This window comes from Syngnathus floridae, chromosome 8 (assembly GCF_059516105.1).
Source record: "Syngnathus floridae isolate MCC-2025c chromosome 8, RoL_Sflo_1.0, whole genome shotgun sequence".
Lineage (NCBI taxonomy): Eukaryota > Metazoa > Chordata > Actinopteri > Syngnathiformes > Syngnathidae > Syngnathus > Syngnathus floridae.
The window spans coordinates 11,978,618-12,005,463 of record NC_142420.1 but is presented as its reverse complement, the minus strand read 5'-3'; the positions used below and the strand labels follow the sequence as shown (position 1 = coordinate 12,005,463).

Below are 26,846 nucleotides of genomic sequence, written 5' to 3'. Positions count from 1 at the left end.
CACAGCTCTGAAATGACCAAATGACCAGTACATATACCGTATTGGCCCGAATATAAGATGACCCTTACTATAAGACGACTTTTGGTTTGAAAAAATACTTTATATATATATACACTCCATGTCCATATATATATATATATATATATATATATATATATATATATATATATATATATATATATATATATATATATATATATATATATATATATATATATAAAATGTTATGTGTCACGTCTCGCCCCCAGCCGTTCCACTATGTGTCTGTTCACATGGTTTCTGTGTGTGTGCTCGCCCCTCCCCTCCTGTGTGCCCATGATTAGTTTGATTATTCTCACCTGCCTCTTGTTACCTGTATATAAGTCCTGTCTGCCCCTCACGCCCCGTCGGATCATTGTTGTCTTGATGTCTTTTTAGTTCCTGTCTTTATCGAGTCTGTTTCTGTTTGCCATCTCTGTCGGTCAGTCTGTCATGTTGTCAGTTTGCCTTTTGAGTTCCCTTCAATAAACCCTGGTCCAAGCTGCATTTGGTCGCCCTGCTCAAACCGATCCGTGACATTATGTATATGTAGTCGCTCGTTTATCGTGGATAATTGGTTCCTGTCTTTATCGAGTCTGTTTCTGTTTGCCATCTCTGTCGGTCAGTTTGTCATGTTGTCAGTTTGCCTTTTGAGTTCCCTTCAATAAACCCTGGTCCAAGCTGCATTTGGTCGCCCTGCTCAAACCGATCCGTGACATTATGTATATGTAGTCGCTCGTTTATCGTGGATAATTGGTTCCAGGATCACCTGCGATAGGTGAAAATCCACGATGTAGAAAAAATATATTGTCTCAATATCCATAAGACTTTTATGAACCTTTATTGTTTTTTATTGTATTTTTAAACACTGTATATTGTACTTTTAAATGCTTTTTGTATTCTTAAACAATTTAGTAAACATTTTAAAGTCAAACTGTTTTCATAAGCATTCTTTATTTAAATAAATAGACATAAGTCATAAGACATAAACATAAGTCATCGATCGAGACAACAAAATACATTTGCTGGCGACCGTTAGTCGCTGTGGCGCTGCGTAACGGCTACTCGTACGATGCGAGGCAAACTTAAAGGAGCGCGCCAGGGCTGTCAATCAAAAGGCGCGCACACGAAGCAAACCGCGATCGGACAAACGGCACAACAGTGGACAGTAGTAACAATGAAATGTATATACTCACTTTGTGTCAAAGACGCACACGATCACAGCAACATACTCAGTCGATTATGAGCCCACCGGAGGTGTCAATCAAATGGCGAGCCCACGAAGCAAACCACGATCGGACAACACGATCGCAGCAACATACTCAGTCTATACCAGAAACCTTTAACTTACCGCTGCGCACAAATGAAAATGGGTATAATGTCTAGACATGTAAGACAACCCCCACTTTTAAGTCTTATTTCAATGCAAAAAACATGGTCTTATATTCGGGCCAATACGGTGCGTGTGTGTGTGTGTGCGCGCGCGCACGCACGCACGCGCACGCACGCACACACACACACACACACACACACACACACACACACACACACACACACACACACACACACACACACACACACACACTTATATAATAGATATACACTGTATTTTCAGCAATCATTTCAATATCAGTGATAAATGGATTGGAATTATTTTACAACGTGCATTTAGCGTCTAGTTTACAATTTCTGATGTAACCAAGCGAGGCGCTTTTCAAAAATTGAACAAAATGTAACTTTATTCTAACTCGTCCCTTGTCAAGTCTGCAACTGCTTGGTTGAGTTAGCCCGGCCCATCTGGTGCAGCAAATGTCCCAACTCACCAGGGAGCATGGGGAGGGAGCGGAGAAGAGGAGGAGGAAGAGGAGAAGGAGGAGGTAGCCGAAGCGGAGGGAGCGAAGGGGGTCGGATTGAAAACAGATCAGCAGCCCTGATGATCTCTACATCACCGCATGTCCTCACAGCAACTGCCCGCAAAACCCCATCTAAGTTAATTTTGCTCCTGCTAACTTTGACCAAAACTCTCGCGACTGTTGGCAGAAAGGAGCAAAGAGCGAGTGCATCTTTTTGGTGAGGGGAGAGGATGGCTTGGAAGAAAAAGTTGAACGCGACTTCTTCTGTTCCGCTTTGAGGAAGGCTGCACATTTTTGCTGTGGTTAAAAACTTCTCTGAAACTTTGTAAATGGAGTTTGGCGTCACTCTCGAAGACGGCAGTTAGCGCCGTGTTTATTCTTTCAGCTGTGGGACCGGATTCCCGGAGCAATCGGACAGTCAAAAGTTAACATCGGACAAAAAGAAGAGGGAGAGCAACAGCTTCGAAGTGAAAATATAACGACGGTGGAGGTAAGGAAAAGTTTGTAGTGATGCTGACAGCAGCATATCTTGAACAAGTCACTTTCACGTTGCTTTCTTTTGTCGCGATTACGTCTTTTGTGCATCTATTCACATTTCAAATAGTGAGAAAGTGTTCTGCTGCTAGGTGCCATCCTCATACACTCTATACAATAATACTCGTTCTTTTTTTTTCAACGGCAGATGGGGAATGCAGCTTCACATCTTTTTTTTTTGCACTTTGAAATTATCTGACACCGGAATCCCATAAACATTTCGTTTGCAACTTGATCCATATGGGAAGAGATGTGATCAGAAATGTCGGCGCCAATGCCCGCATGTAGTGTAATTTAAATTACAAAAATGAAAACTGTTACACTTCTTTCCACTCAAACGTGAAACTTTACTGCAAGTTTTCATCATCTATAAGTTATAATATTAAAGCCTCCTAAAAGAAGAAGTGTCATTAAAAGTTTTTTAGTAAGTTGGCATGAAAAAGAATAAGAGTAATGACACTATCACAGTCCCTAATCTCAACGCTACTAAGCCAAAAATAAATAAACATCAGTGTGTGGGGAATGCAGTAGCAGCAACACATACTGCATCACAGAGCTGTAGGATATGTACTTATTGTTTAAAGATTCAAAGTTTACTGTTTGCTCTCCAGCCTGAGCAGTCAACAAACACTTGACGTCTTTGTGGGCCCCTTTAGCACCTTATATTTGCTGTTGGCTTTACTATTATCGCTTAGACACTGCTTAAGGATCTTCAAACTCGTCTTTGGGCTTACGGTCAAGTTATTTAACATTTAAAATGTATTTTAAGGCATTTAACACATGAAGCAAGGGTTTCAATCAGACTGCTCACATATAAAGAAACCATCTGAACACGATTGGCTACATAGTACTGAATATACTTTCCTTGTGTTCTCAAGATATTTCTCATAAAGTTTGGAAATAGTTTCTGAAAAAAAATTTTTTTTTACTGTTTTCCACACTCATCTGTACCATTCCCCTCAAGAAAACCAGCTTTGGCACAACATTTCCAGCTAATACAAGTAATAATAATTGAATAAACAGTCAATGAAAATGCAATTAAAAAAATGTAACCTACATAACTTATATGCGACCAACTTTTTTTAAATCAAGAGAATGTGTGTTTTCCACTTCACATGATGACATCCCTAGTCAGGGCCGAGGTGATTTGCATGAGTGAAAAAAAGAGTTTTAGTGCATTTGCCTATTGTGAGGAATGAAGAGTTCCAGCAGTTAAAGCCTACTGGGAGTGAAAGGAGTAAAGAATGGCTGAGCCTATTCAGCTCATTCAGTCTCAGTTTGGGGGCTCTGCTCTGCAGCGTTCAGAGACCTATAGTGGTCATGTCACTTTCATCTTTGCAGGCCAGCCTTTTTATGTGTGTGCGTGTGTGCGTGCGTGTGTGGATTGGATGTGTATGTACTGTATGTTGCCGTAGCCCCTATTTTCACACATCAGTGCTTTACACATATCACGCTGTATTGATCAACTCCATTTTCTTGTCTATTTTTGGAGAAAAAGGTATGGAGGCTTGGCTTGTTATGAGCCTATGTGCCCGTTGAAGACAAGTGAGAGGAGGCGGAACCACTTTTTTTTAAAGCAAATACCGATGAAGTCTAGCGTACAGGGATAGAGAGGAGGGTTAGAGGAGCGGGTGAACACTATGTGACTCTAGCTGGGGGAGGAGCACCCTCTTTTACTACAACCACCCACTCCTGCTGAGTGACCTCAAAAGGAGAAGGAAGGAGAAGGCGTTCAAACCCAACCCATGTCTATCTTCTACTTACCTCATTGAGTTAAGTCACGGTGCTCTACCAATGAAGCCATTCAGTGACCATTGCAAAAAAATACAGCTCATGTGGAGTAGTTGAGGCCTCCGTGGTTTGTTGTAAAATTATTTGCAGTGACATTTTACGCATAGAAATGCAGGTCATTTGCACCTTTTTACCTCCAACTTCCGTTTTACAGAGGTAAAGTCTGTTGTTCGCTTTTTTAGTAGTTGTAGGGCTGAAAAATTTGGTATAGAATTGTTTCTCTAGTTTCCTTTATTTATTTAAATTACAAAAGTTTAAACATTAGTTATTGCCTTGAAGGTTAATGCAACTGGCTGAATTCTATATTCAGAGCACAAGTTAATTAGGAAGCACCTTTGTGTGAAAATCACAGTTGGCCATTTGTGAGCTACAGTTTCATTTTTACAAACCATGATTACTGATATAAAACATTCATTGAGAATCTTTCATCATCATTCATTGAGAAAAACTAAAGCCACATAGTTAGTAAATATTTTGAGTTTAAAATACAGTATAGACAAGAAGGAGCAACACATGTACATGTACAGGAGCAAACCAACGAGCCTGGGATGACCACAAGGAGAGTGACAAGAAGAATCCATCACAGTCGACTCTTAAGTCTGGAGTTAAGCTAGGGAGGAAAGTGGAAGAGTGAGCAGGAGATCATTGCTTACATTCATCTGTAGAGCACTTCACTGAATTCTGTCCCCTTTGCTTTTGGCATGTGGACAGCAATGTACAACCCTTGCTTGTTTTAGCGCCTGTTGTTTCACTCTCCTCAAGAAGTGCTTCTCATTCTTCCTCAAGTGTGAGGTTAAATAGACACCCATCATATCCTGGATCGGGAGACTTGAGGTAGAGAGTAAGGTTGAACACATTTAACCCTCTCCTACTTCTACCTCATTACCCTAGAGCAGCGATGAGAGAGCACTCCAGCCCCGGAAGAGAAGCTGAGATCCTACAGCATTGTACCACTGCCAGGAAAATAGCAATAATGGGTGAAAAAAGGTCCTTGGAATACATTGTCTCTAACTGAAGGGTAGTGTGCATTTGACAAGTTAATTTGTGTACTTAATTCAAAAACACCACAAAAAGGTTATTCAGGAAAAATGTCATGACGATAACGTTTTTTTTATTTTTTTATACAGCATATAAAGCATTGTGTCATCACAATAAACTAAAAGGGTCCGAACCGCAGGTACTGACCAAACTTTGCGCAAACTCTCTGTACTTGCGTGTTGAATTAACGCAATTTCATCAGCAACCTCATCATTGTCTATTGGCTTACAAAGGAACAATGATGACTGCAGCTCTAAAAGTCTTTTGGGGAAATCCTGCCCAGGTCATGGGAGGTCAGGTAGTTCGAGAAAGGGGGATGGTAAGACACATTTCATTATCTCAACACAAGATTAACTCTTCGGACAATGGACAATGGAAAGTGTTCTTAGGTCCTTGTCCTCTTTCAAAATAGGTGGTAAATCTAATCAATAACATTTATATGTATTGTTCAGATTTTATTTCTCAATTTTTTTGTTCCCGCAAGTTAAAAAGAAACATTTGCTCAATAAAAGCAAACAAGAAAGCTTGATTTCATCGAACATAAATATGTTGTTGATTTTATAACATGAGTTGAATTCTGGTTAGCAGACTGGTTCTAACCGCCCTTTTTTTCATAATCTGTTGGATGTGAATTAATAGTTTACCATCTACTAATTAAGTGAACTTGTTAGTCATTTTCTCCCTCAAAGTTGCATCATTTTGGTAGCTTCATGGTTAGACGGTCTTGTTAGTCACTGTGGCTCGACTCTGCTAATGTTAGTCTTACACTGACAGCATAGAAAATTCATTACACACCGGCCAGACTTTGCATTGTCCTCACAGTTCATATTTTACGTACAAATTAGGGTTGCATGATATTGGAAAAACATGCGATATGCAATATGGATGTTGAATATAGTGCTAGATATTTTTGTGATATTTGTTGTTGGCAAGGAATTTGTTTATTCTTTATTTATTCTTTATATTGACCAATTTATTTGACTTTTTCATAGTTGTGTTGTATTATGTTAAAATAAAATAAATCAATGATCAAATGAGCAAAAGTTAGGCTTATTTGTCAATCATTAATTAGAAAATCAATATCTATAGGCCAATATGAAATACTTATATCGTGATGTACTTTTCTGTCATATCGCCGAGCCCTAATCGATGTCTGATGTGGGAATATTCTGGAATGAAATCGGTTTGTGTGTGAAGTGTACATATTAGGATGTTTTCACACCTGGACCCTTTTAAAAGAACCGAACTCAGACTTCTTTAAGTGGACCAAAAAGTGGACCAAGAGGAAACGAACTCAGTTCTTTTTGTATTCACATTGTGAGTGTGTTTCAAAGAGGACCGAGTTCTCTTTCTGGTTCAGTTCAGCCTTGATGGGGCCTCAGTCCTCTTTCTGTTCACACTAGGTCCTCTAGAGCTCTCACACTCCCACTGCACTGCATTCTGGGTAGTTTTTGATATCCCCTGACTCCCTACTTCTTCGCATTTTATCTCGAGTAGCTAAATACTTTAGTTTTTTCACTTTTATTCTGCATTATATAGAAGTTCTATCAAAACCGGCTGCTTTCATTCTCTCAGAAAATTCTTGAAATACTTTCGCATTACGGTGGGTCGTAGATAGTTGTGATTTAATGCTGTCGTCGTTCCAAATGTCCAAAAGACATTCCGTTTCGTCTTCTCCCCAAACTATGCCACGTCCAGGTGCCGTGGCAGAACTTTGAACGGCACATGCTTCTCTACGTTTACTATTAGAACCACGGTCACGACCACGACTTGCTGCTGCCATACTTCTCTGTTCTCTACAGTTTTGTTTTTGCGCCTGCAGTCACGTGACCAATCTACAGCAAGCCAAGGAGGTTACAATACAGTGCAAAAAGGCGAAGTGAACCCGGTGCGCTTTGTGTTCACAATGCACAGATTAGGTGAACTGTACCATTAACTTTTTAGCGAACCGTACTGAGACCACCTCGGTGGTCTCAGTACGGTTCGTTTTCAAGGGGTCTGAGTACGGTTGGCGCGTTCACATATGCGCAAAAAATGCTGAGTCATCGATCTGAGTTCGCTTCGAGGGCTGAAAGGGACCAAGTGTGAAAACACCCTTAGTCACACACAAACACACTATTGTGTGGTGCCTCCAACATATTCCACAGGCTTAATCTGATGCAGTAGAAGAGACTGGGGCCTTTCCATAAGTGTTTGACAACAAAATGCAACCATATGGATGAGTTATGATTTATACTGAGGCCTTTCATTGAAACAGCCAGAATGCAGCCTTAGGAGCTATACAGATGGGATTTTTTTCTGGAGTGTATCTATCTATATGTTGGGAGAGACTATATTCTAATTTTTACTGATGACGTGCCAGGCCACAGACGCCTCTTAGATGGATGCTCGAGACGAGAGATGAGAGAGCTATAGTTACACTTGGATATACAGTAGACATGTGGTTGTCTTTAGCGACCAAGTCCTCAGACTTTAGCTTCCATTCTAAAAACATGACTGTTGCTGGAGTTATCATCTTGTCTCCCTGCTTCGAGGCAAATGAGATTTGCTTATGTGAGGCTAGAACTTCATTGGGAGATTTTGAATGAATGTTACATGCACATTTATCTCTGTTGTTTCACATCTAAGAATTTCTGGCACAACTTAGAAATGGCAACAAATGATCTCAAAGATCTCAAGGAAAACATGGACAATGGTAGACCTAAATGCTGTCTTTTGCTCAGAGGTGAATGGTGTCTTTATTTTATTTATGTGTATTTATTGTTTTCAAACAGCTCTATTAAAAGAAAAAATCTAACTTGCAAAAAGGCTAAATTAAATTATGCTTATTTTAAATTATGCGGCTTATTTCGTATGAATTCAATGAATCAAGAAACTTTGTCATGCTGCACATTTACACATGAGATGGCACAAAATGATTATCTGAGGTCCCAGATTTAGCCCAATAAATTGCAAAAAGAGGCCCGTGAATAAAAAACCCATCAGAATTAAAGTAAATAATTATAGCTGTAATCCTGCAAAAATGAAAATAAAACTACACATGACAGCCAAACCAAATGAAAGCCCAGATCCAAAATACATATTAGACATTGCCAACTAATTCAAGTGTCAAAGCCAGCTACTATGTGTAGTTTTTTTTAATCTTTGAATTACCGTATTGGCCCGAATATAAGACGACCCTGATTATAAGACGACCCCCTCTTTTTCAAGACTCAAGTTTGAAAAAATACTTTTTGAACACCAAAATTAATTTTTATACAGAAAATAATTACAGTACATCTGAAACAAATGATTATAACAATATATTCGAGAGAAAAAGCATGTTATGGCTTCTGGTTTTTGAAATGTAATTAAACCAATCTACTGTGATAAAACAACAAAATTGCAATAACTGCATTAACCATCAAAGTGAAGTCTAACTGTAACTGTAGTCTTGAAGCAAATCTGAATAAGGAAAAACATTGCAATAAAATAATCCAAACTGCTACCGCTATTATTGGGGAGCCTGAGGACTGTATAGGGGGTTGGCTCGGAAGGTTATGCTCTTTTCGCCCCCGGGTGTCGGTCAGTACACAGGAGGAAAGACGTGGTTCAGTTTTGATTGCTTTACTGAATTATTGGCAAAAAAGTAACAGGCACTGTGGCTCATAGGGCCTTACAGGCAAACTGGCAAAAGGGTACCGTAATTTCCGGTGTATAAGCTGCACCGGTGTATAAGCCGCACCAGCTAAAATTCGGGAATATTTTAATTATTTTCTTACATAAACCGCACCGGACTATAAGACGCACGTGCACACACGTTTTTTACAACGAAAGACACAGAAAAAGTTTTAATAACATACTTTAACATGTCTTTCTAAACATTGGCTGTGACGCAGCAGTAGTACCGCAGCAACACGGAAGTGAGCACGCGAGTTATTAACAAAGAAATACTGGACACAGAAAGTTTTTTTTTAAGTTTTAATAATATACCTTAATATTTCTTTCCAAACACTGCCTGTGACGCGGCAGTAATACCGCAGCAACATGGAAGTAACACAGCACTAATAGGGTTTGATTAAATAAAACATACCGGTAAAAGTCACTGAGACGCGGCGGTAACACAGCAGCAACACGGTAGCACAGCACTAACAGGGCTGGTTAAAAAAACATACCAGTAAAAGTTAAAAAAAGAGCAGTCTTCATCTTCCTCCTGTGCACTGAAACCATCCAAGTCTTCCTCCTCAATATCCGATTGGAATAGCGTTAGATATCCTTCGCCACACACTTTCTCAGTATCTCTTTCGTCGTCGTTTTTATCCATTTCTTCTAGCATTTTCCATGATGAGGGTCTGTTCATGCTAATCTTATTCATGCACGAAGCGCTAAATTATATTAAACTAGCGATCGACACGTATAGCTCCAGAGTAGACGTGACCACGAAATAAAGAAAAGGGTGCCACAACACAATGTCATCAACATCGACTGCCTTTAGCTTAAAAGCGGCATCATATGCATTTCTTTTGTCCCCCATAATGACGGTTTGTGTAGAAAAGCTTCCGTTCAGTAATGTCCGTCTTGATCGCGTTCTGCGTGATGCGCGAAATGTTGTAAACACAAACTAGCACGTCTTCTTCGGCGCATTATCTCTTCTTCGTCTGTCTCGCTCTTGCTTCCTGCTAGAGCGCCCCCTGGAGGCTGGAGACCGTAAAAATCCATAAGTACGCCGCGCTGCCATTTAAGCCTCAGGGTTCAAAGTAACCTTCTGAATAAAATGCATTAAACGTTCACATTCATTACAACTTGTTTTTGGTGAGCAAAATGTCAGAAGAATTGAATTTAAATGCTGATTGATTGGGTTTTAATACAATGCAGATGGTCCAAACAGCGCCACTGCTTTGTGTAATCTCTGAGTCACATGGCAGAGTAAGAGAAAGGGTTTAGAGCACAGGTGTCAAACTCAAGGCCCGGGGGCCAGATACGGCCCGCCACATCATTCTATGTGGCCCGCGAAGACAAATTGTGCATCAAATTCGTGTGTCATTACTAGAATTGCAAATTGTCTTCACTTTTAATAATATATTTTTTTTAAATATTTGACCAATTTTTACTCGTCTGATTTGAAAACGAGTTATTTGTCAGTTTGTTTTGTAGCTTTTACTGTATATGATAGTGTTAAGAGTAAAAGTGATCAAGTCATCACAAAAATCACGAAAAAAATCTTATATAAGCCGCATGGTTCAAAATTTTGGAAAAAAGTCGCGTCTTATACACCGGAAATTACGGTATATTGGTTGTAAGGATGTGAGAGCAGGTTTGTGTAGTGTACATGGGTGAGTCTTTGGGTGTGTGAAAGTGATTCTTGTGCGTGTGATTATTGTATGAATAGTGTGAAGGGTGTGTGGGGTGTGTGTGTGTGTGTGTGTGTGTGTGTGTGTGGTTCTGTAACAGACAGAAACTTCTGACGTCACACAACACGACAGCACACATTACATAACTGACTGGACGTAACGGTTCCACTATACTAAATAACCATAAATGAAATACTCTCGGCAACACACCAAACATACTAAGTCATCGAGACAACAAAATATATTTGCAGGCGACTATTAGTCGCCGTGCCGCTGCATAACGGCTACTCATACGATGCGAGGAAAATGTAAAGGAGCGTGCCGAAGCTATCAATCAAACGGCGCACACACGAAACAAACCGCGATCGGACAAACGGCACAACAGTAGACAGTAGTAACAATGGAATGTACTATGTACTCACTTTGTGTCAAAGATGCACACGATCACAGCAACACACTCAGTCGATGTCAGCAACTTTTAACTTACCGCTGTGCAAAAAGCTCCAACAACCGCGATAAGCTGAGGTAACTCACACGAGACTTAAGGCACGGTGATGCAACTGTCCAACATTTTAACATCAACAAAGGAGCCTTTCTAACAGTTTCTCCATTTTCTGTTATCTCTTCTCTTATGTTCTTCTGTTTTATTTCTTACCCCTTTTTTTTATTTGTCTTCTTCATGCTACCGCTATTTTTATTTTTATTCTTTGTGACAGGGTACGCTTTGGCCTGGGAAATTCAGCATTCACTTTAAAGATATCTGGCGCCATCTAGCGTTGTGAATGGGTATAATGTCTAGACCCCGAGTGTAAGACGACCCCCACTTTTTCAGTCTAATTTCAATGCGAAAAGCACCGTCTTATATTCGGGCAGGTACGGTAATAAGGATTAATAGAGTTTTCAACAAGATGGCTTGTATGTACACTGTGTTGATACCTTGTCACCAACAAATACTGAAACATCCTGAACTTACAGTCCACGCAAATCAAACATCACATTTTCACCTAATGTGAATATTTTGACATTTGCACGTCTGTTCAGAGTGACTCTTTGAATGTGAACCAGTTTTCCATACACTGACAATAAAGTTAACATGTATTTCTGTGATCAAAGTATTTTTAAACTATATTCTCTTCATTTTGTTTGAAATAAGGTCTTGGTGTATATTAAGCCAGCTCAGCATGATACTCGTCTAAATGAGTTAAAATGACTGCTGTCGATTTCACCTGGTGTCCTCACAGTTACTGTTGTCACAGATGAGCACAAATACAATACAAAAACTTTAAAGTGTCTCTGTCAGCAAACTCCTCAGATCTGACTTGGGAGTGGAAACAGCTGAGCCAAAGCTCTCACAAGAATTCCTAACTGAGTGGTAAATTCACTGCAATAACAAGGGTACGTACTAAAGTAATACATGAGAGAGAAATTTTCTGGTATCGTGCAGTCTAAAAATATAGCTTTCTGACATCTGGAAAAGATTTTTACACAAAGAAGATTTTGCTGTTGTTTTTTAACAGCTGAGAAAGTTTGGGATTGAGTGTGAACAACACTCAATCAGGATGAATGACTAGGGCCAAATGTTTCAGCAAGCTTGAGTCAGTAGTGTGCAATGTAGCACGAGTGACAGATGTAACTGTTAACACACAACCAAAGGGTTATTTAAGTGTTAAGTCAGCTGTTACATTCTTTAGAGCATGTTCACTTTGTTAAACCTCATACTCGGAGGGGGTTTGGCCCCTAGACGTGCGGCACGCAGGCTCACCGGTGTGTGGACACGCCCTGGTACCCACGAACCAGCCCCCAACTATGCGTTAAATCAGGGGTGGGCAAACTTTTTGAATGGTGGGCCGAATTTGGTTCTAAATTTTGATCGGGGGCCGAACCAGGAGCAGATGGATGTAGTGTTTGTGTGAAGTAATAGAAATGACATGTAAAGGTCATTGCATAAAAGGTTTGTGCTTTTAGTAGGTAGTAAAGCATGGATAGTCAAAAAAAGCTTTTTGAAAACAAATGCATTTATTAACAGCATTAAAAAAATATTTCACCAAAAAATTACTATCAGTGATTCTCATTAAATACGACACTGTTGTTATAAATAATAGTTTCCATCACTTCAGCGCCTGCAGGTCAGATTTATGAAATATGTTTATCTAATGAGGCGAAATCACATCAAACGGCAAACATTCTGACCAAATACATCATCTTGAAGAATCAGTGAAAGAATACTTCTAAATAAAGTAATAAAGAAATCAATAATATTGTTGGTCTCCCTATTTTGCTAGTGCATCATGGTCTGGAGTAAAATTTGTTGTGGTAATTCTTAGGATAGAGGTGTCAGTCCGTTAACCTAGACGGGCTTTGTTGACGATCATGTGGTGGAACGTCTGCTCACACACGTAGGTCGAGCCAAATTGTCCTCTCTTTTTTTTTTTAAACACTCAGCACTCAGTGTCCACCTTTCTTTTCCTCGGGCCACTCATTTTAGTGGAAGGATTCCAGGGGAAGGTTTGTGGGTGGCATGAACGTAAAACTGTATCTGAAAGCTCAGCGCACGAATTACGAGAATGCTGACATCACAGCCCACACTCGAAATTCGGCACTGATGGAAATAGAGCGTGGAGTGCGCTGGGTCCGTACTACTTAGTACGTACACGCACTTGTGAGTGTGCACCGAGCTTTCTGACACGACTTCCGCGGGCGGGAGCTTCCCCATCTATTGGGGAAACATACTAATTGCAGGAAAAATGATCCCAAAAAAAGTTCAATAATACAATTTATTCAGGTTTGGCGGGCCGGATTAAACGGCCCCGTGGGCCGCATGTGGCCCGCGGGCCGTAGTTTGCCCATGTCTGGGTTAAATAGTACCACTGCCCAGTGGGTTCCTCGGGAAAGGAATGGGCTAAGGGAGTCAACCCCTACAGAAAATCAATTTCTCCTTGGGTTGGTGTCAGGAAGGGCATCCGGCTGTAAAAAGTTTCGCTCCAAAAAATTTTCTCAGCATGGGACTCTCAACCACGAGATGGCCATGGACCGCACCCGGTGGAGGAAAGCCATATTGAGAATCCAGTCCAACCCAGCGGCGCCTGGAAAGCGGACTTTAAACCGATGATGATGATGATGATGATGATACAAATTTGTGGATACAGTTTTGCTAAGGGCATTTTCTGCTCCAGTTCGAACTCGGTTTACTTTGATTCGGTCTTAGCACTTTCTTCGAAGAGTACACCTCTTTGTTAATGTACTGAAATTTTTTCCATGAACCACCAACAACAATTGCCAATAAGTTATTGCCAATTTTGGTCTAAAATCATTGTCAAGAGACTGACATGTTGGGGCTCTCCTGTCAGACATGTTTTGACCTGAATGTAGTATACGCGTGCCAGAACGCAGACACGTAAGTTTGTACTTCTCACGCAATACTGTAATTTGACATCCAATTTGTATAATTTGTAAAAAGAAAATCAATATTAATGTAAGTAGATGGTATCATATGGAACAGCTCGAGAAATAGTATAAGTTCATATCATAGTTGTATTGACCACAATTACCATGGAGTAAAACTAAACAAATAATGGCTTTATAATTTGTTTCAATGGAGTAAAAGTGCAATTCTAGGAATATGATTTGAAGCTGCACCTTGTGCTGCCGGTATTCACAAGCTTCTAACTCATAAATTGAAGAAGTCTATAGTCAAGATTTCGTCAATTCAAACATTTTATGCAGACATCAAGGTTTCAGACTGTAATTGAGAATGAGGGAAGCTCTTTTTTGTTTCTTAACAGTTGAATTCAGTTTTTTCCTGGACTTCACAGCTAATCTCCTATTTAAATAAAATAATATTTATGAAATAATACTGACTGTTTGACTTGTTAAGCCATAAATGGTTTTATTCAGGTGTACAGTGCCATTGTGCTTACTGACGGCTGCTGCACTTTGGCATTTCCAAGTTATGATTTTTAGTTCCACTGGCAACGGTTATCAATCACTGAAATTTATGACTGGATTCAGAATCGTTCACATCTGCATCTCTGTGCATCCTTGTCCATTCTTTGTGTGGTAGAATACAATGAGTTACACATCTGTTTTCAGTTAGTTCAGGGAGCCAAAGAGATCAACTACAGGATATTGCTTTGCAGGAAAGGTTAGACTCAAGGGTGGGGTGAGAACTCATCCGTGGGAGACTTTTCGCTGCTGTTTTAGATGCCTATTGCATTACATCATTACCTGCTCATTGGACTTTACACTCATCTGATTGGCTATATCGGATGGGCAGATGTTTTACAATTTATGCACATTTTGTGATCAGTTGTACTGTAAAATATTATGATCTAAGTCTGTGAATCGATATTAGTTATGTCAGTCATCGAAAGCTCAAAACGCCACTCCTGCAGACGTAATTGCAGTGTCGTCACTGTCATAGCACATGCGGTGCTGTTTTTGTTGTTTGTGTAGTTTTGCTTGGAAACATCACTCAATGTTGGTTTGAGCCAGTGCTTCTCAATTATTTTGTGTAATGCCCCCGAAAGAAGAAAATATTTCGCACCTCCCCAACTCTCCTGAGTGACTATAATATATATTTTATAATTTCTCTGTAAAATTGTAATAAGTACATCTCTGCATAACATTGTATCCTAATTAATGTTTTGTGGAGTCACACACGCGCCTAGTATTTGAGGACAGGGCAAAGCCCACATACAGTCATCAGAATCTACAGTTTTGATGTATGATAGCTTTTTTCCCTTGCATATTTCAGAGTGTAACTCAGTTGTCCACATTCATTCATTCATTCATTCATTCATTCATTCATTCATTCATTCATTCATTCATTCATTCATTCATTCATTCATTCATTCGTTCATTCATTCATTCATTCTTTCATTCTTTCATTCATTCATTTGATTAGGACAATGCACATTGATCAATACGTCAGTAAATACATCAATATAAATATGGCGGCGTTAGCATAGTTGTTAAATTTCATCCGTTGTTCTAAGGCAGGTTTGTTATCATAAAAACAAACAATAAAACATCATCAGAAAAACCGTCAACAATAAAACAAACAATAAAACATGATTGAACGTGCACACATTATAACCATACATCACAAGCACAAAATACATACAAAGGTACTTATAGTTGTGTAATTTATATTTGTGAAACAAAATAAGATGTACATGCAGCTGTCACCTAATGTGACTACCTCTCACTGCCATCAAAGATATGCATGCCCACGTCTTCCCATACAGGATAAGACAACCATACAACCCAAGTATTTTAATTAACTTCATTCTGCCATGCAAGAGTTACAGGTTGTTCTCCATTAAAACAATTCCAACTATTGTATTTAGTTGTTTATTTTTTCTATTGCATGTTTTAAAAGCAGCCACAAAAAACACCTACTCACTTATACTTGCTGCTCATTGATCGGCTCCAATCCTGATCGTGTAAAGCCTACTGCTCATTGCACTGCATTCTCTAGAATTAATGAATAAGTCATCAAGGAGAGATAGCTGTACAGAGGGACTGTTTGAATCACTAATTTTAGCTAAAAAAATAAGTGTCGTTGAATCACGTTGGTAGCCGGTACGAATACAATTTACAATGTGGTAAACCTTCCAACAAAGTTTTTGATTGTGGTTTTAGAATTGGTCTTCAACTGTCATGGCAAATATTAAACATGAACTAAAGAAGGAAGTATTTGGTTAGAGAAGAGCGCTCACAGTGACAGAACAAATGTAAGGTAAATTAAAGAGCTTTCATAAAATGACTATGCAGCTTTAGGCAAGGTATTCATTCTGGTCAGAATTAGTAATTTGAGGGTATATCCATAAACAGCTCTATTTTGTCTAAAACATACAAGGAACACTGTGGATTCAGATATACTAGGGCTACAACTTTATCACAGTGCAATGTGGAGCTTGGTATTGGGTAGGATTGCAAGACAGATCACAATCAACAAATTAAATTAAAATAAAATTCTGAATTCTGATTAACCAACAATCTTGTAAGATACACTGTGGGTGATGCAGAATTCATCTATGTACGTATGTAAGTGTATGTATGTATGTATGTATGTATGTGTGTATGTGTGTGTGTGCGTGTGTGTGGGTGTGTGCGTGTGTGCGTGTGTGTGTTTGTGTGTGTGTGTATGTATGTATGTATGTGTTTATTTGTTTATTTGTCTATTTATCAATCAATCAATCAATCAATCAATCAATCAATCAATCAATCAATCAATCAATCAATCAATCAATCAATCAATCAATCAATCAATATTCTTGGTATAAGTGGAGCGAGACTAGCAAATTGAAAATGTTATTGCTCAGCACTACTGTTGCTTTTACTGTGTATATGACACCTTGAATCTGGAATTTAGCTGGTGATTGAAGAACCAGGAAATAATAAGGTTGTGTGTCTGGCAGATGTATGAGACCTAATTCAGAGAACCCTGTTACTGCTACGTTTGATCATCAGAAAAGAGAATATTTAAAAAAAAATACTTAAATTACATACCGTATTTGCCGGTGTACAGGTCGACTCGGTGTATAAGTCGACCCCCTAAAATTCGACGGAAATTTACGATTTTATGATATATCCTTTGTATAAGTCGAGCTCAATTGTTGCATTATATTAAACTTCAAAATTCAATATGCGAAATTTATTGACGAAATGTGTTCAAATTCCGGGAGGCCGTGCGCATGCGGCTGTTTATAAGCACCGCGGAGGAGATCGCGGCCGGCGAGCTCGCGCACGCCACCCGGCACCAACGGGAGGCCGGAAATAGCTCCAAGCCGAGCGGATCGGCACTTTATAAGCACCGCGGAGGAGATCGCGGCGCCTCATTGGACTTCCAGCGGCCGGCGAGCTCGCGCACCCGCCCGGCACATCCGGGAGGCCGTGCGCACGAGCCAAGTGGCCGAAAATAGCCCCCGCCGAGCGGATCGGCTGTTTATAAGCACCGCGGAGGTGGTTGCGGCGCCTCATTCGACTTCCAGCGGCCGGCGAGCTCGCGCACCCGCCCGGCACATCCGGGAGGCCGTGCGCACGAGCCAAGTGGCCAAAAATAGCCCCCGCCGAGCGGATCGGCTGTTTATAAGCACCGCGGAGGTGGTTGCGGCGCCTCATTCGACTTCCAGCGGCCGGCGAGCTCGCGCACCCGCCCGGCACATCTGGGAGGCCGTGCGCACGAGCCAAGTGGCCGAAAATAGCCCCCGCCGAGCGGATCGGCTGTTTATAAGCACCGCGGAGGTGGTCGCGGCGCCTCATTCGACTTCCAGCGGGCCGCGCACTCGCGCACGCCGCCCGGTTCAAATTTTCTAAGTGCAACGCACAATGAGATGCATGAGAAACGGCCTTGGTTACCATCACATTTGAAGCGATGAATACGAAGTTAAATTTTATGACTCGGTGTATAAGTCGAGGTCGATTTTTTTCGGTCGATTTTGGATCGAAAAAGGTCGACCAATACACCGGCAAATACGGTATGTTGGTGACAATGATACGTACCAAATTTAATGCAAGTAAACAGCTACTAAAATTTTTGGTAACAGCTTTAAAAGTTAGATAGTGGGTCTGGTCAGATTTCCTGATGTACAGTATTGAGTATCAGTGGCTCGGGTAGGAACCGGATCTTGAAAAATACTTGTTCAGGGCTCTACTCAATAGTATTGACACCTGTCTGCCTGTAAATTACATGTGACGGTTGAGGCATTCGAGGCATTCCTTATTCACATTTAAGTGTAACCCAGAAAATGTCTCAGTTCATAGGCTGTAAAGTTTGATGTGAAAGGACCATTTGAGAGCTGTCTAAAGCTATTATTCGCTATCAGCAACCCTCCTGTGAGTAGCTTGGCTTGCAAAAGAACAAATCTATCGTCCATTTCGTGGGTTGTCACATACCAACAGCGGACACTGGGTTCTTTCAGTCATGACCAAAACACTCCTTAACCAAGCTGAAGGTTGATCAAACCTAAACCATAGATGCAGTGAGTCTTATTCAAAGGTAAATTACAATGGCTTATCATGACTAATCCATTTGAACGGGTGCTAGGGAGCTTGGAATGTTTGACCCATCGAAAAAAGTTTGAATAATACAAAGTGCAGTCAATTCTATAATACAAAGTGCAGTCAATTCTTTGCATTATCATTAATCGGAAACAATTTGCTTTAAAACCTCAATTAAATCACCGATTAATGAAAAAGCTCAATTAAAACACACAAAAAAAAAACGTAAAGTCCGTTTTGCAACAGAGGACATAACCGCTTCTCATTCTTCAGTTTGAGTAGAAGCCAATATGATAAAGACATAAAACTATGAAAAACAAAGCAAAATATAGCTTTGTTTTGGCTTTTGGATTTTGTTTTGATAACCTGCATACTTGTCACCTTCAGAAACCTGAGTGGGGAGGTCTGCAGGTGCTAGACCTTTGCCATTCATCTCCTGTGTTTGCCAATTGAGCAGAGTGTATAGCAGCAGTTAGCGAGTGCGTGTGTAAGATGAAATGTGTTTGTGTGTGCTGTCAGGAAAGAGTCTACCAGCATGTAGATCGCACTGACTGAAAGATAGGCAGGAAGAAAGTAAGAAGCCTAGATATCTTCAAAATGAGACCGCCTCTTTTGATCTGTGTTTTCATTCCTTTCAGTGTTGGTGAAAGGTGAGTTGGTGAACGGTAGTAGAGGAGAGCAACACTTGAAACTGAACGAGGCTCTAAGAAAACACAGCATGTTTTGACACTAGTCTCAGGCAAAGGTGGTAAGAAGTGAAAAGAAAGCAAACAAAAAGTGGAAAGAAAAAAGATAGAGATGACAATCCTCTATAAATAATTAAATGTTAGAAGAGGTTTATGAATTGTAAATTACTTGACAGTGAGTCAATCTGGCTTTCTCATATCCACGCCAGTGAATTTCCTTTTTTTGGGGGGGTGGGGGGTGGGGGGGGGTTTGACATGGTATCGACCGCTTAGTCAGATGACATACTAAGAGCATTACCGCTCTCGCTGTGTTCCAGTGGAATTGGAATGAATCTTACTGACAACCAAATTGATTCATTACTCATTACCGTATTTTCCGGACTATAAGTCGCTCCGGAGTATAAGTCGCACCAGCTATAAAATGCCCCAAAAAGTGAAAAAAAACATATATAAGTCGCTCCGGAGTATAAGTCGCATTTTGGGGGGCAATTTATTCGACAAAATCCCACACCAAAAACAGTCATGAACGAGCAACAACAGGCTAAACGATAGCAACAACAGGCTAAACAATAGGTATGCTAACGTGACAAACACAAACAAAGAGCTGAAAACGGGCCTGATGTAACATATAGAGTGATTAAGGACAACTATTACATGAATAACATGTTTATAAAACCATCGGTGTCACTCCAATTCATTAAATCCATCGATCATTCGATACGATAGCAACAGGCTAAACGATAGGTATGCTAACGTGACAAACACAAATGAGGAGCTGAGAACGGGCCTGACGTAACATAGAGGGATTTAGGACAACCATTCCATAAATAACATGTTTATAAAACCATCGGTGTCACTCCAATTCATTAAATCCATCGATCGTTCTTTGTCAACAATGGCTGCGCGCAACTGAGGGCGCTTGCACTTCAAAATATCCCAAAGGCTCATATAACGACAGATAAACTATATTTCAAATAACTATAATATAAGCAATGATATTATCAAACCATCCGTGCACTTTAAATCCATTAAATCCATCGATCAAATTCCTCGTCCTTTGTCAACATCACCGCGCGTGCGCCCTGACGTCAGCCTCGTCTTTATTCCACAGATCTAGTATATAACTATATTGTAGCGTTAACAAAGTACAAGGATAGACGTGGGTTTGGTAAACGGCTCTTTATTCCACAAAACAAACTTCCAAGCGTGTGGCGGCGTGGACTTCCAGAGACGATAGCTCCATGGCAGAGGACCGTGCGTGCGTAATGGCCATGTACGCGCCCCGCGCACCGTTCGCGGACAGCCACTCGACCGAGCGCCGGCCCCCGACTCAGTAGAGTAGGACCGAGCGTGCGTAAAAGCCATAATAGTTTTTCAAACCTTCTATGTCACTCCAAATCCTTAATTCCTTTAAACTCTTTGTCCTCCGTGTCACTTAGAAATGATCACCGCTAATGATGCCGGTCGTCCTTACGTGGGTCGCGCCGCGCGGTGCCACTGACGTCACTTGAAATAGTAATCCATTGGTACATCACGGTTCTCCAAACTTTCTTTCTGCTGCTCGATTACTGTTTTCAGCTGCATATTTTACAACTTGAAGTTTGTAACTTGCAAAATATGACTTTCTTTTTGGTGCCATTTTTCTTAACCCCACCCAGTTGATGAGTCACGGCCAACGGTGAAATTTAAAGCGCCCTCATCCAGTTTCGTCTGAAAATATATATTTTTTCAGATGTAGTTTTTTGTTTTGTTTATTTGGTTGTTTTATCAAAGACAAACTCTGCTTTATTGTCGATTTTTTTTTTTCATATACCAAGACACACAAAGAGATTGAAATTACGTTCCCACTATCCCTCGGTGAGATAGTACACATATCCATACAAGCAACACAAAAAAACCCAAGAAGGCATAAACAATGAATAAATAAGAGTGTTGAATAAATGATAAATAAACAAATAATAATAAATAATAATAATAAATATAAGAGGCGCAAACAGACAGTGGACTTGGATATGGTGCTTTAAAGTGTTAATTGCTTTATTTGATGTTTTCTCTATTTTTTATGTTTTGAATATGTTCAAGATAAAGATATAAAAGCATGTTAAGTGATCAACTATACTAAAAATAACATGGGAAGTGGTCAACTATACTTTTAAGTGATGTCTTAATGATCAAGTAAAAATTTGTGAAAAAAAAACATATATAAGTCGCTCCTGAGTATAAGTCGCCCCCCCACCCAAACTATGAAAAAACCCGCGACTTATAGTCCGGAAATTACGGTATATATAAAACCGCAGCTGTAAAATGTAACAATTCCAATAGTCATAATTGATTCACTGATTGGTAGAAATCTTATCAAATGTGTGTAATCAATCAAATAATTCAATCTTGAAGCAATTGAGAAAAAATGGCTTGTGACCAAGTGGCATTGCTCATCCAATCTCTTTTGTGATTTCAGAACATGACATCAGCAATAGGCAGATGAACTACATTCGCAAGGACCTTTGCAATGGCAGCTCTTCCGGGCAACACTATAATCATAAGCACTGAAACTAAGGTTGTATTCAGACCTGACTGTTTGGTCCATTTTAAAAAGACCAGGGTTCGATTGTAACGCTAGTCCGGACCTTTTGTGCAGGTGTGAATACATGCAAACGAATCCTGGTGCGGATTAAAGAAACGGACCCAGACACACTTTATAAAGTGGTCTCGGTTCACTTCCAAACGAACTCTGGTGCAGTTCGCTTCAGGTGTGAATACAAACAGCGTAGATCCAACCCAACAGCACAAATATGCAGAGCAGGAATGCAGTGCGTAGGACTCACGTTTTCCACCATCTATGCTCTGTGTGCCCCCTGATCATTGCTGTCCAATGGGAGCACACATTGTCACAAGCGTGGGTGTGTTTACAAAACTGACTTCGCTTGCAAAATGTACAGTCTGAATAGAAACCGCCCCAACGGAAAAAAATTAAGTCCGCTTTTGGTCCGGACCAAACAAGCGGACGAAAAGACTTTTCTGGTCTGAATACACCCTAAAACATTCCTAGTTATAATACATACAATTCATCATTGAACTCATTTTAATAATAGTGAATGTTCCCAATTTCTTAGTCAAATACCTATATATTAAACAACGGAATGTACCGTAATTGCTGGACTATAAGCCGCACCGGATTATAAGCCGCACCAGCTAAAATTCAGGGATATTTCTTTTTTTTTCTTACATAAGCCGCACCGGACTATAAGCCGCACTTGCACACGAGTTTTTTACAAAGAAAGACAGTACATAGAAAGCCTTTTGAACGTTTTAATAACATACTTGAACATGTCTTTCTAAACATTGCCTGTGACGCAGCAGTAGTACCGCAGCAACGCGGAAGTGTGCACGCGAGTTATTAGCAAAGAAAGACTGGACACAAAGTTTTTTTTTAAAGCTTTAATAACATACCTTAACATTTCTTTCCAAACACTGCCTGTGACGCGGCAGTAATACCGCAGCAACACGGAATTAACACAGCAAAGTCACTGAGACGCGGCGGTAATGGCGGCGGTTACACAGCGGCAACACGGTAGCACAGCACGAACAGGGCTGGTTAAAAAAAAAACATACCAGTAAAAGTACAAAAAGAGCCGTCTTCATCTTCCTCCTGTGCACTGAAACCAAGTCTTCCTCCTTCGTGTCCGATTGGAATAGCGTTAGATATCCTTCGCCTCACACTTTCTCAGTCTCTCTTTCGTCGTCGGTTCTATGCATTTCTTCGAGTGTGAAGAGGTTCTGTTCATGCTAATCTTATTCATGCACGAAGCGCTACATTATATTAAACTAGCGAGCGACCCGTATAGCTTAAAAGCGGCATCATATTCATTTATTTTATCCCCCATAATGACGGTTTATGTATAAAAGCTTGCTGTCTTTGTGTCAATGTGGGTGTGTGCGTGATGCGCGAGACGATCACGTCTTCTTCGGCGCATTATCTCTTCTTCGTCTGTCTCACTCTTGCTTCCTGCTAGAGCGCCCCCTGGAGAGCGGAGGCCGTAAAAATCCATAAGTACGCTCCAGAGTAGACACAAGATAATGTCATCAACATCGACTGCCTTTGGCTTAAAAGCTGCATCATATGCATTTCTTTTGTCCCCCATGATGACGGTTTGTGTATAAAGGCTTCCTTTCAGTAATGTCCGTCTTGATCGCGTGATGCGCGAAATGTAAACAAAAACTAGCACGTCTTCTTCGGCGCATTATCTCTTCTTTGCCTGTCTCGCTCTTGCTTCTTGCTAGAGCGCCTCCTGGAGGCCGGAGGCCGTAAAAATCCATAAGTACGCCGCGCCGCCGTTTAAGGTTCAAAGTAACCTTCTGAATAAAATGCATTAAAAGTTCACATTCATTACAACCTGTTTTTGGTGAGCAAAATGTCAGAAGAATTGAATTTAAATGCTGATTGATTGGGTTTTAATACAATGCAGATTACTTCACTGGTTTCTTTTATATCAAACAAGTTGTTATCAAACAACTTGTTTGATTTAAAAGAAACCAGTGAAGTGATTAAAAAAAGGAAAAACAAGATGAACTTAGTACAATTACAATGCAGATTGTCCAAACAGCGCCACTGCTTTGTGTAATGTCTGAGTGATATGGCAGAGTAAGAGAAAGGGTTTAGAGCACAGGTGTCAAACTCAAGGCCCGGGGGCCAGATACGGCCCACCACATCATTCTATGTGGCCCGCGAAGACAAATTGTGCATCAAATTCGTGTGTCATTACTAGAATTGCAAATTGTCTTCACTTTTAATAATAGCTTTTTTTAAAAATATTTGACCAGTTTTTACTCGTCTGATTTGAAAACGAGTTATTTGTCAGTTTGTTTTGTAGCTTTTACTGTATATAATAGTGTTAAGAGTAAAAGTGATCAAGTCATCACAAAAATCACGAAAAAAATCTTATATAAGCCGCACCTGACTATAAGCCGCAGGGTCAAAAATTTTGGAAAAAAGTCGCGGCTTATAGTCCGGCAATTACGGTAGATAAACACAAAGAGGTTAAATTGCAAGTTTTACACTTTCATCTTTGGATATTCTACCATATTGACATTTGGAGTTAAAATAAAACAATAAGCCTCAAATAATGTTTTGGCCTTGCATTGTTTTTTCTCATTCTTAGGTTTATTGTCAGAGTAATCAAACCCTATTGCCCTTTTTAATGTTTCCTTTAATGTTTCTCAAGGTTGTGGCTGTGGTGCAGGACCAGGAAAAATAACTACTGTGTTGGCCCAAATGTAAGACGATGTTTTTTGCATCGATATAAGACTGAAAAAGTGGGGGTCGTCTTACATTCGGGGTCTAGACATTATAATATAAAATATATAAAATAACATGCTTTTTCTCTCAAATATATTGTTATAATCATTTGTTTCAGATGTAATCATTTTCTGTATAAAAATTAAATTTGGTGTTCAAAGAGTCTTTCTTCAAACTTGAGTCTTTAAAAAGAGGGGGTCGTCTTATAATCAGGGTCGTCTTATTATTATTATACTATATACCGTAATGTTCGGACTAAAAGTCGCTCCGGAATATAGGTTGCATTAGCCAAAAAATGCACGATAACGTGAAAAAAAACATACTGTAATTTTCGGACTAAAAGGCGCTCTGGAATATAGGTCGCATTAGCCATAAAATGCACAATAACGTGAAAAAAAACATACCGTGATTTTCTGGCTAAAAGTCGCTCCGGAATATAGGTCGCATTAGCCATAAACTGCACAATAACGTGATAAAAAACATATAAAAGTCGCTCCGGAGCATAAGTCGCATTTTGGGGGGCAATTTATTTGACAAAATCCAACACCAAGAACAGACATGAACGAGCAACAACAGGCTAAACGATAGGTATGCTAACGTGACATAAACACAAACGAAGAGCTGAGAACGGGCCTGACGTAACATTCAGAGTTATTAAAAAAAACTATTACATAAATAACACGTTTATAAAACCATCTGTGTCACTCCAATTCATCAAATCCATCGATCGTCCTTTGTCAACAATGGGTGCGCGCCGTTGACGGCGCTAGCACTTCAAAATATTCCACAGACCCATATAACAATATATATATATGTATAAATTAGATATCAAATAACTCACAGTTAGGTGGGTGCGGGTTCGATTCCACCTCCGGCCCTCCCTGTGTGGAGTTTGCATGTTCTCCCCGGGCCTGCGTGGGTTTTCTCTGGGCAATCCGGTTTCCTCCCTCATCCCAAAGACGTGCTTGGTAGGCCGATTGAAGACTCCAAATTGTGAGTGCGAGTGCGAATGGTTGTTTGTCTCTGTGTGCCCTGCGATTGGCTGGCAACCGGTTCAGGGTGTCCCCCGCCTACTGCCCGATGACGGCTGGGATAGGCTCCAGCACACCTGCGACCCCCGTGGGGACTGAGCGGTTCGGAAAATGGATGGATGTATAACTATTATATAAGCAATAATATTATCAAACCATCTGTGCACTCTAAATCATTAAATCCATCGATCAAATTCCTCTTTCTTTGTCTACAACGCCGCGCGTGCGCCTTGACGTCAGCCTCGTCGTTATTCCACAGATCTAGTATATAACTACATTGTAGCGTTATCAAAGTACAAGGAAAGACGTGGGTTTGGTAAACGTCTCTTTATTTAACAAAACAAACTTCTAGGCGTGTGGTGGCGTGGACTTCCAGCCACGGAGGTGGAAGAGAGATCTATAGAATAGGACCGGGCGTGCGTAAAAGCCATGAACGAGCCCCATACACCGTCCCCGGACAGCCACCCGGCCGAGCGCCGGCCCCCGACTTCTATCCACGGAGGTGAAAGAGAGCTCCGTAGAGTCGGACCGGGCGTGCGTAAAAGCCATAATAGTTTTTCAAACCATCTGTCACTCCAAATCCTTAAATCCTTCAAACTCTTCGTCCTCCGTGTCACTTAGAATCAAAGCCGCGAATGATGCCGGTAGTACGTGGGGCCCTTCGTCATCTTCGTCATCCCGTGATCAATCTTTTTCCTTTTTGTAAACAACCGCTGACGTCACTTGGAATTCAAATTACAGTAGTCCCTTGCGACATCGCGGTTCGTTTATCGCGGTTTCACTTTTTTCTATTTTTTTTTTTTTGAAAATTTTTGAAAAAAACATATAAGTCGCTACTTATTATAAGTCGCCCCCCCCACCCAAACTATGAAAAAAAACGCGACTTATAGTCCGAAAATTACGGTACTTACTATATTCGGGCCAATACGGTAAATACTGTAGGACAAAATTTACCACCGGTGGCATGCGGGCTCTGTTTGTGCCGCTTTGTGCTGGGCAGCCAACTAGAAAATAAGAAAAGAACTGTCCCCTTATTTTTTGGCCTCTGCCACCTGTCCAATTGTTGTTGTTTTTTTTACACCTGTACCAGGCCGTCAGAGCTGGGCTTACCTGTTATTGCTGGTGGCATGGCACTAGCCTGTGACACAGGGAATATGGGGGACTAATCATACTGACTTTAAATAACAAATTATACACATTAGAATTAGACTACTATGCCCTGCGACTCGCTGGAGAACAGTTCAGGCTGCCGTCAGCCTTTTGCT

General features: G+C 40.4%; 1 protein-coding gene across 5 annotated transcripts in view; it reads left to right on the top strand.

The window, feature by feature from the left end:
- Positions 1-1,695: 1,695 nt before the first annotated feature.
- Positions 1,696-26,846, top strand: part of gli2a (GLI family zinc finger 2a) — a 132,078-nt gene continuing 106,927 nt past the window's right edge. The window contains exons 1-2 of one of the 5 annotated variants that reach the window (XM_088383385.1): positions 1,698-2,088; positions 2,257-2,361. The gene's annotated coding sequence lies outside the window, so the exon portion shown is untranslated. Of the gene's footprint in view, positions 2,362-21,793; positions 21,812-22,044; positions 22,065-26,846 lie in introns of those variants that run through there. The other 4 variants (XM_088383388.1, XM_088383384.1, XM_088383386.1 and 1 more) reach the window with 4 other exon arrangements.